The 19400-nt window shown below is 43.6% G+C and overlaps 1 protein-coding gene across 1 annotated transcript in view; it reads left to right on the top strand.

Moving 5' to 3' along the window:
• The first annotated feature begins 290 nt into the window (after positions 1 to 290).
• LOC134843885 (peptidyl-prolyl cis-trans isomerase-like 3) overlaps positions 291 to 19400 on the top strand; it is a 116629-nt gene continuing 97519 nt past the window's right edge. The window contains exon 1 of the mRNA XM_063860207.1: positions 291 to 314. The gene's annotated coding sequence lies outside the window, so the exon portion shown is untranslated. The remainder of the gene's footprint in view (positions 315 to 19400) is intronic.

The following is a 19400-nucleotide window of genomic DNA, read 5'->3' on the forward strand; positions in this document are numbered from 1 at the left end:
TAGGAGTGACCTCGTGGTCTGGTGATACTGAGACCCAGCCATGAGCTCACTATTTCTGCATATAATTAAGTTAATTTGAGTGTTTTGACCGAGGCCGAAAGCAGTAACGTTTTTGTCGACCCGATGTTGAAAGACCACCAAAAGAACTGACTTTGGTAGAGACGGTGAAAAGCATGTAGAGCTTTGTTTAGACGCTGGCCAGTCGTTTTATAGCTCAGCTTTATTTTCCGTCAATATGTACTTCCGGGCGAATGTTACACTAATTGTGTTTTGTTTTTCAGTATTGCCTTATTGTTGTGATAAACTTATTAAATAGTTATTTTCAAATAAAAATGAATAACAGGGCAGCCGTGGTGGCCCTCTATTTCTAACTACTGATTAGCACTACACCAAATTCAACAAACCTGGTCTCTGGGAAAACAGCTTCTTCCTTCTTTTCTTCATCTCCAGTACCAGCTGAGTTCTTTCCTTATCTATTTCTTTATGTTAGAAATCATTGCCGCAAGTTCCCTTTCTCACTCAATCGAACAAGGTCTAACCCCTGAACAGAAAAATATAGTAAAGCAAATTGTCTACGCCGAGGGGGGATTTAACCTGAACCCAAGGACGAACTTTAAATTTAAAAACGTTACCGATTATATACGAGCAACGAGCAAATCTATTATACTGTGGCACGATCTTATCAACAATTCGATCACAGAGTTTAAAAAGATCAAACCCTTACGACTCAACAACTCCTGGATACTCTTAGAAGCTTTAACAATCTGTTTGCTATTGTCTACTGTCAGCGTACGGGAGCAGAAAATATATTCGACGAGCTACGAACTCTTGACACGATTGTCATCGACGTTACAAAACATCTTATCAGTAAATCAGAGAGTCTAGACGAAAACATCACAGGACTTTATCGCGAGCTTCACCAGCCATCTGATCTAGAACTACGATCTCTCTCGGTAGTCTTGCACTACTATCCGAACCTTCACGCGATCTTCAAAACCCGCTCCACGAAAAGCAAACCATCGAAGAATTGACGAAGAGCCAAGAAGAGGCAACGCTCAGCAACTCCACAATAAAACGGCTAGTAAAACTCGTACTGGTTGTACTCTTTGAGTCCTTTGACTCGGAGTCCCTTTCTAGATTTACTACATTAGTATATAACTGAATGTAATCTTTGAGTCTTTTGACTCGGAGTCCTCACCAAACAAATATGACACGAAATCGTGAAATGACCACTGATTCCGTATGCGAAACTTGTCAACAAAAAATCAAAAAGAATGAAGATACATTCTGTTGCATCGTGTGTAATTGCAAAATGCACCTGACGAAAAGCTGTACCAGCCTAAGCGATACAGCAATCAATGGTATTACGACACTGGGAAAAAACATTGCTCTACTCTGCAACAAATGTGTGGATTCCAACGGATATGAGAGACTCCGAAAAACAGTCAGTGACGCTGAACAAACCTCGCCGAAGCAATTCAAGAAGATTGAAGAGGACATAGACGAACTCAGAAAGAACGTACAGGAGATTAAAACGCTGTTCTCCCAAACCACAATGAAGCCAAATGAGATCAAATCAGAAGCAAAAACCAAGGTACCGATAAACGCAACGCCGAAACAAGAAAATCAAAACGGAATCCGCATCCGCGGCATCCCTGAACTAAACGACAAAGATCAAATAAAAAGACAAGAAAATGACCTCCAACAAGTAAAGGAAATCTTGGAGCACATGCAAATTGTGCCAGAGATAGTTGATCTGTTCCGGATGGGTCAACGACAGGAAGGCAAGGACCGAACCATACTGGTAAAAGTCCCAATTTGGCAGAAACGACTAATACTATCATCCGCTTGCCGCCTAAAAACATATGACAAACCTGTGTTTGTCAGCCGCGAGCTATCAGTGGATGAAGCAAAACTTGAAAATCAAGCACTGCAAAAACGGCGGGAGCTCATAACCGAAACATCGATAAACAAAACCTGCGCATCCGCGATGGAAAGCTCTACCAGAAAATAGAAAACAGATGGACAGCAGTTGCAACCGAAAAAACGGAGAACTCAATCTCCAATTGACTAGAATTCTTTCCTAGCCTACTCATCTACAACGTCCGAAGCATACTCGACTACAATCGAAGATCAAACTTCGCAAATACGATAATTACAAGCTGTCAATACCAACTACTTTGCCTAACCGAAACATGGTTAACCAACGACCTAACAGACAACTCCATATTCTTGCCTCAATTTGAACTCTATCGATCTGGAAGAACTTCAAAAGCCGGTCTATCAAAACACGGAGGAGTTCTAATGGCATCAACGCCAACATACCACATAACCGCATTGATACAGGCATGCAAGACTTCGTAATGGTTCAACTCAAGATATCTGTACCAATACTTGTCTGCTGTATATATTGTGACCCCGTGTATAGCCCATACCGATGGTCACTAGATCAACTTAACACATTGCTGAACTTAATAAAAGCAACACAACGCGAGCAAGGCATATAAAATCTTGTCATTGTTGGAGATATCAACTTCTCGTGTACAAATTGGAAATCACTCTCATCAAAATGCGAGTACGAACAAAGCATCCTAGACAAATTCCAGGAATTAAACCTGGAACAATTCATCATAACCGATACTGGAAAGAGCCTGGATATCCTGCTCTGCAAAAATCCTGATATCATACTAGACGTATACATGGACAATCGGCTCAAAAACGACTTCACCTCAGATCACCCACCTTACGGCTCAAAGTTACATATGAATCACAAAATAAATCACGAAAGGGTCCCTCTACCCTCCCAAAAGTACGACTTTTCAGGCTTTGCCTTCAAAAAAGCCAACTGGAACGAAATCAACGAATATGTGCGAGAGCACCACTTCAACCCATACTGCTACAGCAACGTTGATCTCCTGGTAGATCAGTGGTATAATTGGATCTACGGTATTATAATCAAACACATACCCCGAACAACCCAACATAGGAAACATCTAGCGCCCTGGGTTTCTCCCACGAGCTCAAACCTCATGAAAAAAGTAGAAACTCTCAGACGACAAAGTAAAACAAATACCCTAAAGATCCAGCAATTACAAACTGAATTGTCCTTATCGCTCTCAGCTGACCAATGCAATCATGAAACAGAAAATTTCAAGTCTGGAATCTTCTCAAACATCCAAAAATACCTCAAAACTATCATGAAAACAAGCTCAATCCCAACTGAAGTATTTCTTGACGATAAGTCAGCTAATACCGATATCGAAAAAGCCGAATTATTTAATCAGTACTTCCAATCCGTTTTCAGTAAGAATCACCACGATTATACTCTCACAGAGGGACAGCCCAAGCTGTCGATGATTAATTTCTCAGAACTAGAAATACAACTCGTTCTCCAATCGCTGGACGAGAGCAAGGCCAAAGGACTTGACCGTATGGGGAACAATCTGCTGAAAAAATTATCAGACTCCCTACCAAAATCACTGCATCTCATATTCAACACAATTGCAAACAAATGCTACTTCCCATCATTCTGGAAAACAAGCGAAATAATCCCCATATTTAAAGAAGGGAACAAACAATTGGTAGATAATTACAGGCCGATCAGCCTCCTCGTAGCAGTATCCAAAGTCCTCGAGAAACTTATTTTCGACAGAATGTACCCAATCTTATCCACCGCATTGTCCCAATCTCAACACGGTTTTCGGCAAAGAGGCTCATCTATAACAAACCTAATCGAATACCTGCACGAAATGTTTGACAATAGCAACTGCCACTTCCTAGCGTCATTTTACCTCGACTTCCAGAAGGCTTTTGACAAAGACAATCACAATATAACGATCGAAAAACTCAGCAGAGCTGGAATAACAGGCCCAATATTGGATTCAATCAAAAGTTACCTGACAGGTCGAAGCCAAACAGTACGCATCGGCAGCTCGGTCTCAAGCCAACTGCCAATTTATAGTGAATTGCCGCAAGGATCTATTCTAGGGCCACTCCTTTTCTTAGTATACATCAACGACTTGCCAAAATGTGTCATGTCATCGTGCTACGGCTATGCGGATGACTATAAAATTATGGGCACCGACCCGACTACCCTGCACATCGATATTAGAAAAGTCTGGAAGTGGTGTGAAACCAATGAAATGCGCCTCAATATGACCATGAGCAAAACACTAGTAATTGAGGGCGAGTGCAACCTAAGCATATTCCCGTACAAATTCGAACAGCCTAACGATCTTGGATAATGTCAAAAAATCTTAACTGGACTTCTCATGCAAACAATCGTGCGAGCAAAGCACTGAAGGCCCTATATTGCATCAAAAGAAACTTATCACCTGCCACAACCATGAACAACAGGAAAAATTCATATAAAAGCTATGTAGTACCTATCGTTAGCTATGCATCATCAGTCTGGAAACCCTCAAAGCAAGATCTTGCCACCTTAGAAAAAGTGCAACAGAGGGCAACGAAATGGATACTTGGAAATAAACAAATTCCTTATAAATCGAGGTTAACCACTCTTCAAATTCTTCCCTTGTCTCTTTACCAAGAAATGCATGTACTATTTTTGTTCGCGAACATTCTAAGAGGAAAGACCGACGTGGAATGATGGCGATTTATAGAAATCACTGAATCAAATCGACCGAAAACAACAAGACGTTTCAACGCGAAGAACTTTCGACTTCATAAATGCGAATCTGATTTCTGGCAACGCGCCTGCAGCCTGACAAACATATTTCACGATCACCTGAAATATGAAGTCCTACTAAGTGACTCGTTTAAACCAAAAATATCAAGAGTGTACTGGCAATTCTAGGAGAAAATCTACAATGAAGTCGATACCTGCACCTGGAGAATCAACTGCGGATGCACAAGATGCTTAAACTTCAAAAAAATAAACTCATTAAACTAAAATATGATTGATCTCATAAAATTGATTCGGGAGCTAACTCCCATGGATGTATCCTAAATTCTGTTTTATTATTATTATTTTTATTATTATTGCGAGGCGAGAGTTAGTATATCGTGAATTGTCAACGGATTCCGCAACAAGGACGCTTTCTTCACTCTTCCCGATATCTATCGTTTTTCTTGGTCCTTCCTGCAAAATTAACATGAGCTCCAGAGATCTACAGGAACCCAAACTTTCGTTTTTCTACTACCTTGTTTTTGCGTAACAACTCCATGATTGAAAGTTTTGATGTTCTTGGGCTAATATCATACGCTTCTATTTCTCTGTATTTTTTGCAGGTTCCTTCTTTCTTTGTTGTTTTTTGAAATTTTTGTAATCTAGCTTTTGAGAGTTCTGTTTATTGTTCTGTACATTTTGGTTTTTGTTTTTAGCAAGCAATCGAAAATGCCTTCTGTTACATCCAGATGTTCTCTATGGATATGCAGTTTGTTTGGTTCCAAGATTTTCAGCGGTTTCTTGGTAAATTTTGGAATTTTCGGACCATGATATTTGGACCGAAGCCTCTTTTCTCGTAGCTTTTCAATCTAACAGTAATCAGAAAAAATTAACGGGTATTGTGTAGCGTGGAGTCCTTTACTTTTTGGAGTTCTTTAAGAAAAACTTCCAGGCTTTGCAGCCGTCTATTTCAAAACAATCCTTTTTTTGTTTCGTTTGTTCGTACGATGCAGACTTTGTTCGAACCTTGCAATGTAACGGCCTGCCTTTTGGTCTATATTTATAGACTGGTCTAAAGAAGTCATTCTTTGGTCTATAATTTTTGGAAGTCTATTTTTTCTGGAGACCATGTAAAAGTCCTTTTTTACAACAAAGCTTTCTGTTGCTTAATCTTTTTTAAAGCGTCCCCTCTTAACACTGTGTTAAGATATCCGTTTTTGGTGACGGACCCTAAAATTTTTGGTGGTGTTCGGGTTTAAGGAAAGTCCCGGAATAGCCATATTTTGGGCAGAAATTGTTCTTTTCCCCCGGTTGCTAAGTTGTTCCAGGCTGTGGTAGAGGAAGCTAGCCGCTACAATGTAGACCGTTTCAATTCTAACATGGTAAAATATAAAATGATTTTTCCTCTAAAAATATTTTTCTGCTAAAAAAGGGGAATAAAATTGAAATAACGTCTCCTTGTAGGAGAGACTGTAATTTAAAAAAAAAAAACTAAATTACAAAAGAGGCCCTTCCGTTTAGTTACGGTAAATGCACAAGCTGGATAGGGCCATACCAGCGTTATAAAAATGCATATATATCAGCAAATGTATCAATTTATCAATGAAGTAGTAGTAGGGTAGGCTTTAGGATTTCTCCATGGGTTTTGAACCACCGTTTATAAATTCATAATTTTTCCCGGTGGGTTGCAGTTTCCAAACCAGCAAAGATGTGACATTCGACCAGAATGGCCAAAATGCAATTTATGCAGGATTCGAATTTTGAGCAGTAAGCCTTCCGAGTTGATGATTTCGAAGGATTAGCGACGTTATTGGAACGTTTAGCCAAACGGTGAGGGCTAGAATATTCTAGTATTTTAAATTTTCAAAAATTCGAATGATGACGTCACGTTTCTGAGAAATGCTGAAACGGCCATTTTAACAAAAAAGCGAGTAAAAAAAACAGAACAACTTTTATCTGCGATTGCGAACAGTACGAAAATCGAGATTGGAAAACGACAACGAACTACAGAATAGCAGAGAACGCTCCGAGTTGCAACTATTGTGCTGCTACAATAGTTGCAAGGCCGTTGCCAACAACGGTGAAGGGTGAGAACCAGCCTTCCGGATTAGCAAGAAATCAAGAGTAAGGAGCTTGATTCAGCGGATTCAAGAATCCGGAAGGGTCTCGGGACGGAAACTTTTATTAACTCACAAAAACTTTTAGCATCCTGTCATGTCCTGACTTGAATTTAACTGATATTTTGATTAGTTTTGACAAGGATGAGGTGCTAGGAGTTGGGGGAAAGGGTTGATCCATCTTCGATGGAGATGATGATTTTTATCTACTGAACAAAAACAATAGTCATATGATAAGTAGTAGCCCTGTTTTTAGGAGTGACCTCGTGGTCTGGGGATACAGAGACCCAGCCATGAGCTCACTAATTTCGCATGTAATTCAGTTAATTTGAGCGTTCTGGTCGAAGCCGGAGAACAGTAACGTTTTTGTCAGCCTGATGTAAGAAAGACCACCGAAAAGTACTGGCTTGGTAGAGACGGTGAAAAACATGCAAAGCTCTGTTTAGACGCTAGCCAGTCGTCTTAAGACTTAGTTTTGTTATCCGTCGATATGTATCTTCCGGGCGAATGTTACATGTATGTTTTTATGGCGCTCCTGGGTGTTATTCTTTCATAACATCATGACCGGCGGAACCGTTAACGAGCACTCCGCGCCGAGCGGATGCTCACATTAACGCCCTTAATAGGCCTAAACTGCCGGGGCGGAAGGGTAGTTCGGAACGCGGAAGCCTTCCGGATTACCGTGAATAGTTTTTTAACCTAGTTAAGACCGAAAATTCACGAACCAGGAAGGGTGGGGGGAATCATGAACCCCTCATCCCCTGAGTGGTTTGTGACCAAAAACACTTAAAGATATCAGCAAAACCAAACAAAAAGTAGTATAGTACCCAAGAAAAACAAAAAACATAAAAAATAACCGAAAAAACCAAAAACAGTAAAAAAGTAAAAAATCAGTAGAAATCATCCCCCCAGACAAGATGTGATTCAACCCCCCCCCCCCCGTTTGTTGTTGATAGATATATTGTTGTTACAGGCATTTATATCAGTCAGGATCGTTACGATCAATTTTGTAGCCCGTTTGTGAGGCTTGTACTGTAGGGTTATTTGAGCATTTAAGCACGTTAATGATAAATTGCGCTCAATCCGGAAGGGTCAGCTGATTTGCGCTCAATTCGGAAGGGTCTTGGGTGAAGACCGATCCGGCAAGCAGTTCAAGGAGCAACAAGAAGGGGCTCAACGACAACAACAATCGACTGTTGGGTATCGTTAACAAGTTTTGTATCCCTTTTGGTACAAAAAGTAAGATAGTAATCTGTGGGGGGCTCGACAGTGCTGCACTGTAGTGACCCTTCACCGAACTGCGAATATCCGAGTTAAGCACCTTAATTCGGATAATAAACAAACCCGGAGGGGTATAGTATTACTAATATTATTATTCATATAGCCTATATTAATAGTCACATATCGTTTTTCAGTGAAAAACAACGAAAACAGACCGGTTTTTAGGGTCAAAATAGCGATATTTTGATCCCCCCACAAGTCGCGATTTTTGAGATATCGATATTTTTTGAAACGGAAAAAAGCGCTAAGTTAGTGTGTTACATCGTAACTGCACTACTGCAATAAGTAGAACCGGTTAACTTTAGTTCGGAAGTGGTTGGAACTAGTTTGGTACCAAAAACCAAATTTTCCCAATTTTTGATAGTAAGAAACACTAAAAATTTAGAAAATTTTTTGAAATTTTTGAGGTAGGACAGTAAAAATAGTTGTTCGGACAACGTCCACTAGTGAATCTACAAGTCTTAAAATCCGCTACCCGAAAGCCTTCCGGGTTGCAGAGAAATCGAACATAACGTGTTTGATTTGGTGGATTCATCAATCCGGAGGGGTCCAGGTAGCATAGTTTTTCGCAAAATTTTTCTACAATAGCGTTTTAGATTGGGTCTTTTGCATTGAACTAGAAGAGTATAGGCCTTCTGAGCTCGGATCAATAATTTTTAGGTCGAAAGGACCACGTTTTGGTTAATAACTTTGGAACTACTGATCATATCGAGTTGATCTTGGTACCAATAGATCAGAAATTAGCTGAGCTTACTAATAGGATCAGAAATTTTTCGGAAAAGCGAGCGAGAAAATTTTTTGAGATTGTTTTTAGCAAATTACACAAATCCGGAGGGGTACACCCTTCACGTTTTATAAATTTTTCTGAAAAACCCTTATACCCCTACCAAAAGTTGATAGCGATTGAACTAAGTAACTTAGGACAGTTCTAGACAAAAAGGGAAGGCTGAAGGCACAAGACAACCATAATAGAGTCGAAGTTAGGCAAGTGATAAGACCCTTCACCGTTAGTGTGAATTGTCAAATAAGTGCCTTAACTTCAATCCGGAGGGGTCTAGGAAAGGACCCTATACCCTTCCCAGTTAATTCAAACAGCATAAAAGCAACGCAGAACGTATCCGGAGGGGTATAAGCTGAAATTAAGAAAACTACAAAAAGCTACTTTGACAGAGCTAAGGGCTCCCAATCCGGAGGGGTCGAAATTTTTCAAAGTCAGAGGGGTCCGAATCCGGAGGGGTCTACTTTCCACAAAACCGGAGGGGTCCGAATCCGGAGGGGTCTTATAGTTGCTAATTCCGAGGGGTCCCAATCCGGAGGGGTCTATATTCTGACAGTCCGGAAGGGTCCTATTTGTGCAAATCCGGAGGGGTATCATTTTATTAAGGACTTAGGTAAACGAAAGAAAGACTAAAAAGCGAGAGGTATTAGGTTATTAATACACAGGCTAGGTATCAGTGACTGCACTGGTAACTTGCCTCTCAAAAAGAACCAGACTAATACAAAACAGGTCCGAACTCGGATATTCGCGACACTAAGTCTAAATTAAAAAGAGCGTGACTCATTGGTGTGGATTGAAACATAATACGTTTTTGGGAAAAGTAACTGCCCTGAGGATTTTAGTAGGTCTAGCTCGGGCAGTCCGAAGGCAGATAGGTAACACAGTACTCGGTGGGTGCAATAGACGCCCACTTGAGAAAATTACTGCCTTCAAAGTTTTGTCTGTTTGGTGCAGCACCAAGCAGGGAAAGCTTTTTCTTTAAAAGACAGGTTCGACTATTGTACTGCGACCGACTAAGAGTACAAGACACATACGTTTTTTTTATATATACATTCATATTGTGTCAATATATATATTTTTTTGTTTTTGATTTTAAATCAACCTAAACTGTGCTTGATTGGGTGGTGACTACACTATCTTTTAAATTGACTGATAACATCATATTGTGCTAGTTTCCAGATCTTTGGACCGATAATTGGCTAGTGTGAATAAATTTTATACAAACTGTACTCTGACAACATACAGGGATTCGTGGTCACTATTTAATAGAATCTGGTGAAATTTATTGTGTTGTGTCATTATTATTGTTAATAAAACTATAAGGTCTCTAGCAATTGAGTCAAGAGTAGGCATAGGAAAGTGACAAATAAAGAATGAGTTTAGACAAGTCAAGGATACCAAAACGAGGTAATAGCTCTAGGAAATTCATACCTGAAAAGCAAAGAAAAACGATGACCGATCCTTTTGTGGATTGGATCAAGCGAACCCGGTCCGATAAAGAGGGGACGGTTTCAGGCAGAATGGTTGAAACGAGAAGTCAAAAGACCTCAGAAGAGCGAAGATAACTGTTAGAAGTGGAGGTCAATACGGACCATACCATGAACGACAACCAGGGAGTAAATGGACTGGAAGGGAGAGGCAGAAGGCTGGCGAGTGAATCTACTCCGGTAGAACAAGGCCATGATTTTGCCACTTCCACCGGGACGTTGGATCGAGAGGAGATGTCGGAACTGTCCGACATCTCAACTGAAGTAACGGCAACTAGAAGATCTCCGACAGACAACACTATGATGGCAAGCGGAACTGGAAAACAAACAACCTCATCATCGTTCTCAGAAAGAATGAAGAACACCTTCGGAAACATCTTTCCATTCAGCATGGGAGGAGGAGCAGGAAACGATGGGGAGTCCCAGGAGGAAGAGGATGAAGAGGAGCAAGGGGACTTTGGATCTCAAGTCAGTCTCAATAGTTCGATCCAGGAGAGTGAGGCACACGTCGGAAGAGAGACTGGAACCATGGATAAATTTGGTGTAGTGAGAACGATAAGCAAAGAGGCAAACACGCCGGGCCAGTCGAAGGACTTCACGATTAGGACAAGTTCGGAGCCACAACCTGAAGAGAGTAGAACAAGAGGGCTTGGCAACGCGTTAGTGGATCCTGAAATAAATAATGATAAAACGTCAAGACAGAGAGTCAAGGCCCGGATCTCTACCAGCACGAAGCTACCTGGGACCGACAGAGTTACACCACCACTAGTGACGCCACTCATGGATAACGGGGCAGCACTAGAGGAAGCCTTAAACAACATAGTGGGCAGTTTAGGAGAACAAAATGAACAGATGTCGATAAGGATGAGTGAACTGGAAAGAGCAGTTCACATTGAAAGAGAAAGTCTGCGGGAAGAAATAAACCGCAACAGACAAGAAGTTGGCAGAAGCGAAAAACGCTTGAAAGAAAGAACGGACGAACGTATGACGAGGAACTTGTCGCGAATGACAAGAGAGGCGGAACAGAGGGAGTTACGCTTAAGAGCCGACATGGAGAAGTTAAGAATTCAGCCAGAGCAGTCTCTTGGGTCTCTTGACACAAAGATAGACGCGATGATGGAGAGGCGAACGCAGGCTATCATGGATAGGTTGGACGGGCTACTAAGCAGCAAGAGTGGACCAAAAGAAGGAGAGCCGAACTCGGGAGGTCCCAGCAGGGAACCGAGGGTGAACTTCAATGAACATCAAAGGAGGAAGACAAATGGATCCACTAGAGGCAGGGCAGTTCATCAGGCTATGCCACAAGGGGTAATACAGCATGGGGCCCGAACAGTAGAGCAAGTTCAACGGGGAACAGACAAACCTCGAACGAACGACCAACGCAAAGCACACATGCGACCGGGAGAAGCGATTCTGGCAACATGGGGCATACAAGCCCGAGGAGGAGTCACATGGGCCAAGCGGGAAACGCTCATGGTGATTCGGATTGCAGGGATGCACCGCACACAGAGCCTTCGACAAGGTGTGAGGACACTCAGGCGGGACACTCAAGGGATGCTACGGCAATGGCCACAGCATTTGAACCCCTGAACAGGTCTTTGGAGACATTCCTGACGCGGTTATCTAGAACCAATGAACGCAGTGAAAAGTCCAGAAGAGTCTTTAAGAAGCCAAGATGCTACAAGGACGAATCTGATGGCTGTATTGATACCTGGATAGAGGTAATGAAGCTGCATTTCGAGGAAGAGGACTTGTCGGAGAGACAGGAATGCAGCGCGCTCACCAGCAACTTAGAAGGGACAGCCCTGAACTGTGTCATGGCTAAGAAACAGTATCAACGTGACACTGCTGAGAAAATCTTCGAAATCTTGTTAAACCGTTTCGGATCAGGGGTGCAGGGGCACCAGGCGATGATGCGCTTCGAGAAACGGAGGCAACGAGAAGATGAAACAATAGACAAGTTTCTCGATGATTTGGAAATGCTGAGAAGACGCAGCCAACCGGATGAGTCAAACCGAAGGATGAACCTGGCCGTAGCCTCAAAATTCATCGATGGTGTGAAAAATGATGAACTTCGTACGATGCTAGCAACGCATTACACACCACTATCAACTAATGCGCCAACACCGGAGGAGTTGAGGCTCAAATCAAAAGAGTATCTTTTGTTGAAACCTCCTTCGAGATCTGGATATTACAAGAACAATTATGGCAATTTTAACATCGGACCAGCTAACCAAGGGAACAATTGGTACAAACCGAGGGATGATATGGACAAGAGACGTTCTTGTGCTAAATGCAGTTCAACAGACCATCATGTGTCAGCATGCCCAGCTTACAAACAAGGCATGAAAGCAATAGGCTTTAGCCTCGAGGACGAAGATGCGTCAGAGTTGGATCATGAGGATTTCATGAGAGGAGTAATTGCGAAATTTGGCCCGAGGTGTTTCTTTTGTAACTTGGAAGGTCATTTTAAATCAGATTGTCCGCAATTCTGGGATGCAGTGGCAGACATCAAGCATCCAAGGCATGAAGAAGCTTTGTCAGGAGTGAAAGCAAGCAAGGCTCGACTTTTGGGCGAAGCAGAGGCACGCAGGAAGGACAAACCTCAAGAGCTGGCGGCAAAGAAAATGCAAGCAGTAACAGAAGAAGCACGTGAACCGGAACCAGCAACTGCGGCCGATGACTTCAAGATCGATTATAAGGCAGCCGCAAAGGATGCTTTAAATAGAGTACAGCAGGAATTGGTGACGAAAGAGATCGAACAAAAAGTGAAACTTGAACTGGAAAATGAAAAGCTTCAGGAGCAACTGAATACCTTCGAGGCAACGGAGTTCGAAGAGACGAAAACACCAAGCAGTTTAGATATGAAACTTAAAGTGATCTCCGGTAAGAGGTTCGGCATGGCGCCGCAGGGAAAGAAGATACAGTCGATAATCTCAGTGGCTGGACACCAGGTAATAAGAAATTTGAGTGAACCATCAGAGTTCACTTTAATGCATTTGGACACATATGCAGATTATCTGAGGCAGGTGGAGCCACGCACTGAGTCGAGAGCTGTGCGAGCACTACTAACGACGGGTGGCCCTTGCATGAAGAAACTTCATGGACGCTACTTGGAGGTCTATGGGCCGTATCAAATAATGCTGAACGTGGATGGAATCAGCATCTACACCAGGACTTACATAACAACAGATGATGACCAAATGGGGCAGATCTATTTGGGTGAAGAGGAACTCAAAGTCCGCAGGATAGGCCATGACGCCATGATGGAACAAGACGCGGTACATATTGGATATGAAGCAGATGTGACAGCACACCTGCTTGACACCAACGGAACAAAAATCGGAGTCACAGGGCTTCTGGACACAGGCGCGGTGGTGAGTGTGATGCCGATAAAAACCTGGGAGAGAATGGGCTTCACGCGGGAAGATTTGATTCCTACGAATCTCCGACTAGCCGCTGCAAATCGAGGAGCTATCTACGTAGCCGGAAGAACACCGGTGACGGTCCTTCACATGGGAGGACGGAACCTTTGGATGAGCTTCCTGGTGGTAGAGAATCTGGACGACGCCGACCAATTCATCTTGGGCAGAGATTTTGTCAGGAATTTTGACGTGATGATTGACTTGAACAACGGTCTAATACGGATTAGAAACCCGGACCGAAAGTATGTTAAGAGACCCATTAATAGGATAATAACAGATGAAAATAAGGTACCAGTTTTTTTGGATAGAAAAGTAAAGTTACAACCAGGACAAGCTGTAGTAGCGATTTTTAGAATGAGAAATTTAAATTCGTTAAGTGATAGTAAACAGGTTTGCTTAGTACCGAATCCAAATAGTCAGAGTTCGGTGATTTTAGGCCGGAGCTTCTCGGTAACGCGAAACGGACTGTGTGTCAGTGTGTTGTTGAACACACTGGACACCACGGTTTCAATCCAGCGTGGAAAGAAGCTTGGTTACGCATTGCCGATGAGGACCGACTATGAAGAGACACAAAACTTGAAGAAATATAGTGTGAAAGACTGTCCTTATCATGCAAATAAAGATAAAATCTTAAAGAGAATTAATGAATTAAAATCTATTCGTAAATTGTTTTCAATGAAATCCGAAACGGACGACGGCTTATCAAGCTGCTCGAATTTTCCGGAACGCCCCTCGTCATATGAACTAGATTCTGACAAACCGGTTTTGCCAGAAATAGAACATTTAAAAGGAAAAATAGGTGAGGGAGATTTTGAAAAATTGCGGGACCTCCTAGATCGGAACGCAGAAGTATTTTCAAAACATAAGGCGGACATCGGTTGCTGTAATTTCGTCGAACACGAAATCGAACTAGAAGAGGGCGCCGTTCCCCATAGGGAAGGCGCAAGGCGAATGACGCCACATAAATCGGAAGCGTGCCGAGCGGAAATAGAAATGTTGCTTGAATACGACATGATAGAACCCTCGAAATCACCATGGGCTTGCGGAGTAGTAATGGCGAAAAAGAAAGGGGGGCAGCTTAGATTTTGTTGCGACTTTCGTTACTTGAACGCGGTAACGATTAAAGATGCGTACCCGATACCGCGAATAGACGAGAGCCTATCCAAACTTGGTGATGCAAAGTTCTTCACCACATTGGACTTGGGTTCTGCCTTCTGGCAGGTTCCTCTGCGAAAGAAGGACAGGGAGAAAACCGGATTCGCGTGCGAATTGGGGTTGTACCAGTGGAAGAGGATGCCCTTCGGCTTGTGCAAGGCAACAGCAACCTTTCAAAGGCTGATGGCTCAGGCTTTGACAGGAGTGACCAAAAAGTACGGGAATCTCTTGATGTGCTACGTGGATGACGTAGTCATAGCGACACCAACCCTGGAGGATCACATTGATCGACTCGATGAGGTCTTCGGATGTATGAAAAGAGCAGGCTTGAAATGCAAACCATCGAAATGTGAAATCCTAGGGATTCGATCAAGTACCTGGGAAGAATGGTGGACCGGCATGGTGTGAGACCAGATCCAGAAGCAGTAGAGGCTGTGCTGACATGGAAAGCTCCTAGAACGGACACACAGCTCATGAGCTTCCTAGGGTTTGCCAATTACTACCGAGAATTCATAAAAGGATACGCGGACAAGGTGTACCCGATGCAGAAGCTGATGCGCAACAAAGGGAAAAAGTTCGAATGGAACGATGAGGCACAAGTTGCTTTCGAGAACATAAAGCGGGAACTGTGCGAAGCGCCAGTGCTGGGCATGCCTACAGAAAAGGGCATGTATGTTCTTGACACAGACGCATGGTAGATGGATAGTCAGATTGGATGGCTACCATATGATAATCGAACATAGGATGCGTGATAAACATCAGAATGCTGACAGTCTCAGCAAGAAAACTGAGTTCTATGAAAGATTGGAGCAGAAGCAGGCCAATCAGGCGGAAGTAAAGGAGGGATTCTCGTTTCTGGACAAAGAAACTTATGAAGCGCTTCCCTTAACGAGATGGTTGGATAAGTCTGGACATCCAATTCCGGGGCATCCTGAGTTACCTGTAGAGAAAGCAGCCGAGATAAAGATCCTGTCAAGGGAGGACCCGGTCCCCTTGGATTTGTTGCTGCGCTCGAACCTGGTACAGCAAGAACTCTCTCGCATGAATATAAACAGCCTCTCATTATTGGATAAAACGGTGCAAGTCACACCACAAGTGATGCGGATACTGGGTGGATTGTTAGAAAGAGAAGTGACCAGAGATGACCCCGAGTGGACAGCAGCAGTGGCATCGCTAACAGTCAGTGAGAAAGTGAAGATCATGCCGTCCAGACAACAGCACGAAGAGAACAAGAGGGATTGTAGGACAATAGTTCAGCAACTAGTATCCTCAATACCCCAAGAGATTTTAACCAGTACTTCTTACGGACAGAAAGGACGGGAGAGCGGCAAGCAAAAGAAAACTGTCACCTTTGTAGACCGGGATAAAGAGGGTGGAGTTGTAAAACAAAATCTGCTGCAAGACTATTTGTCCGGGGAGAAGGATAAGGAGAAAAACCAGCGATCACAAGATCAACACCCGGGACAAGGAAATTTGTCCGGGGAGTCCGAGATAGACGAGAAAATTCCTGATGAGAAACAGGACCTAGAGAACAAAGTTTTGTCCGGGGAGTTCAGATGGATGCGAAGGAAATACGGACATGATCTGGAGGAGCGTGCAGTCTCCAGCACAACACCTTCGACGGATGATAAGTCAGAAAGCTCGAGAATGAACACCTATTCAGACAGGGATTCGACCTCGGGATCAGAACTGTCAGAACTGGCGATACACACGCTACTAGTGGAAACTCGGGCGAGAAACCTGGACAGAGAGGTGTACCAGGATCCTGACAGTGATCGCTACCTAATACCAAGCGAAAGAGTCTTTGACAACGCAGCGGATGACTTAGAAACGATAGCGGTATCGAAACGTTCGATAAGCCTGTTGCCGCAGAAAGAGGTAGTCAGGACTGATCTTCAGCCGTTTCAACAAGAAACACAACCGTTGGCGAAGATTTGGTGCGTTAAGATGGAAGAAGACACACATCAGCCCAACGAGCTGAACAGTCAGATGAGAGTCATGAAGACGTACTTGAAGGCGAGATACAGACTCTCGGACCTTCTAAGGGCGCAGAGAAATGATCGCATGACAAGCAACCTAAAAAGGTGGATAGAAAACGGTGCACCTGACAAAGGTGATCTGGAAGAAGACAGCTATAGGATCCTGAGACAATACTTCATGCAGAAGGAGGGGAGATTATATCTGAACAAGGACGGGATCGTGGCTTGCAGGAGAAGAGAAGAAGACAAGGTCTTATACAAATATAACGCGATAGTGTTGCCGCAACTCTATCAGACAGAATTATTATTCAGGTCGCATGATCAGATGGGCCATCAAGGGATCGACAAAGTGTATCAGAGGATCCTGAAGCGCTTTGAGTGGCCTGGGATGAAAAAGGCATGCGAGAAATGGGTGACAGCATGTCTGTCATGCCAACAGGTCAAGGATCCTAGGAAGTTGCGATTTCCTTTACAATCAATTGAGTCGTCTGAATTCAACGAGGTGGTGCAGATAGATCACCAGAAGATATGCATGACAGACAGCGGTTACAACCATGTCTTGGTCATGATAGATCACTTCACGAAGTATGCAGAGGCCGTGCCCTGCATAACTGCCTCGGCGGAAGAGACATGCGACCACCTGATCAATACGTGGATAGCAAGACACGGATGTCCAATGACGTTTCAATCGGACAATGGAACGGCTTTCGTAGGCGAGCTTACGAAAGAGCTTATGAGACGGTCACAAGTCGCTCAGGCTCACTCCACGACATACCACCCTCAGACGAATGGCTTAGTGGAAAGACAGAATAGGACGTTAGTGTCGATGCTGAGGGTATATTGTTCCAGGTACATGACCGATTGGGACAGATACCTTCCACAGGTGATGGGAGCTTACAATAGCACACAACATTCCACTACCGGAGTCAGCCCACATATTGCTGACAGGGCACGAGAGGTGTTTGCCCTCGACTTTCTTCTACCCAGAGTATGAAAACGTCACCACAGGTCTATGTAAGGGATGTGATTAGACGTCAACAGGAGTTGAACGACTTGTGTAGACGAAACACTCAGCAGGCACAGGCAAGGCAGAGGAAAAGATTCGACAAGAAAGCAGCTGGTGCAAAGGCTTACTCCGCGGGAGACTACGTATGGGTATTTCAGAACGTTATACCACCGAAAGGGACAAAAAAGCTTCTGAAGAAGTGGAGGGGACCCTTCATGATTACAGAGGTGCACCAAGAGGGACGCTTTTATAGACTGAGTACTGGCCGAGCCGCCCACTACGAGAACATCAAGCCACACAATCCATCGACAGAAGACTGGTGTATACCTGCAGACATGGAAGAAGGGGATTATCTAATGATGGATCCTGCTTGTGAGGTCAATGAAAAAGGCACCAGGGAGAAGAACGATGGAAACGAAGTCGTAGAGGAAGGTACGGATACACCATTGGACCTGGATCCAAACGAACAGATCGAAGCGGACGATGAAACCTTGCCCTACGCAGAGGAAGATTGGCAGGATTCCGAACAGACAGAGGTTCCCAAGAACATGGAACCAGATCTTCCGTTCACGATGCAGACTCGTCAGAAAGACGGGACGAGACTAAGAAAGAAATACAATCCTTACGGTGACGACTTTGTAGTGGATAGGATAGATCTAAAGAAAATAGTGGAGGAAGTAGTGGGTTTAGAGGAAATAACAGTGTCAGAGGACATTGACATAGTCGATGATCACAACGATGAGTGGGTTGACGACTGGTCGAAACCCGAGGTGGAGTTCGACGATGAGCAACAGCAGTCAAATGAACAAGACCTGACGAACCTGCGTGTCTTAGAGTGGCTGAACGAAATGACATCAGACCCTGAAAAGACCGGCGTTACGATTCAAGACGTAGATCGCGAAAGCGCGAAATACATTAAGACCGAACGAGATGATCCTTCCTGGGCTGCCCAGGAAGGACAACTTCTCATTCCAGCTTCTAATCTTGACTTAATACCCGGTATGCGATCGACGGGAACGCCGATGGATATTTTTGTCCGGGGAGTGGGGGTAGGACTTACCCACACTGAAAACTTGATAATAAAAAAATTGAGAATAGCAAGAGAAACAGGAAACTTAGAAGCAGAAACAGGTGAAGAACCTAAGAAACCTGACATAGGCAGGGTAGTTGAGTCATATTTTAATTTACCAAATGAATATTCTAGTAACATAATACTAACAGACAGTGATTTCATACTCACAAACAGAACATGTGCGGTAGCTATCACCGCAGACATGAGTTTTAGGACGGCGCTAGCGGCAGATTTTAAGAGGGAATATAAAAACGTGGAATTCCTTTGGAAGCAAAGACCAGGGATAGGGGGCGTAGCAGCCTTACCCCCGGCGGTGTCGCAGATAACGGGAAAGTACTTGTGCTTCTTGGTAACGAGGGCGACGGAGAAGCAGCACGTGGACCCAGAAAACCTAGTCTTGTCTTTGACGAGGCTGAGGGACTTCCTTGTGGAAATGGACGTGAAGGAGCTCTCGCTTCCAGTGTACGATCCAA

The sequence above is a fragment of the Symsagittifera roscoffensis genome, chromosome 4 (assembly GCF_963678635.1).
Source record: "Symsagittifera roscoffensis chromosome 4, txSymRosc1.1, whole genome shotgun sequence".
NCBI lineage: Eukaryota > Metazoa > Xenacoelomorpha > Acoela > Convolutidae > Symsagittifera > Symsagittifera roscoffensis.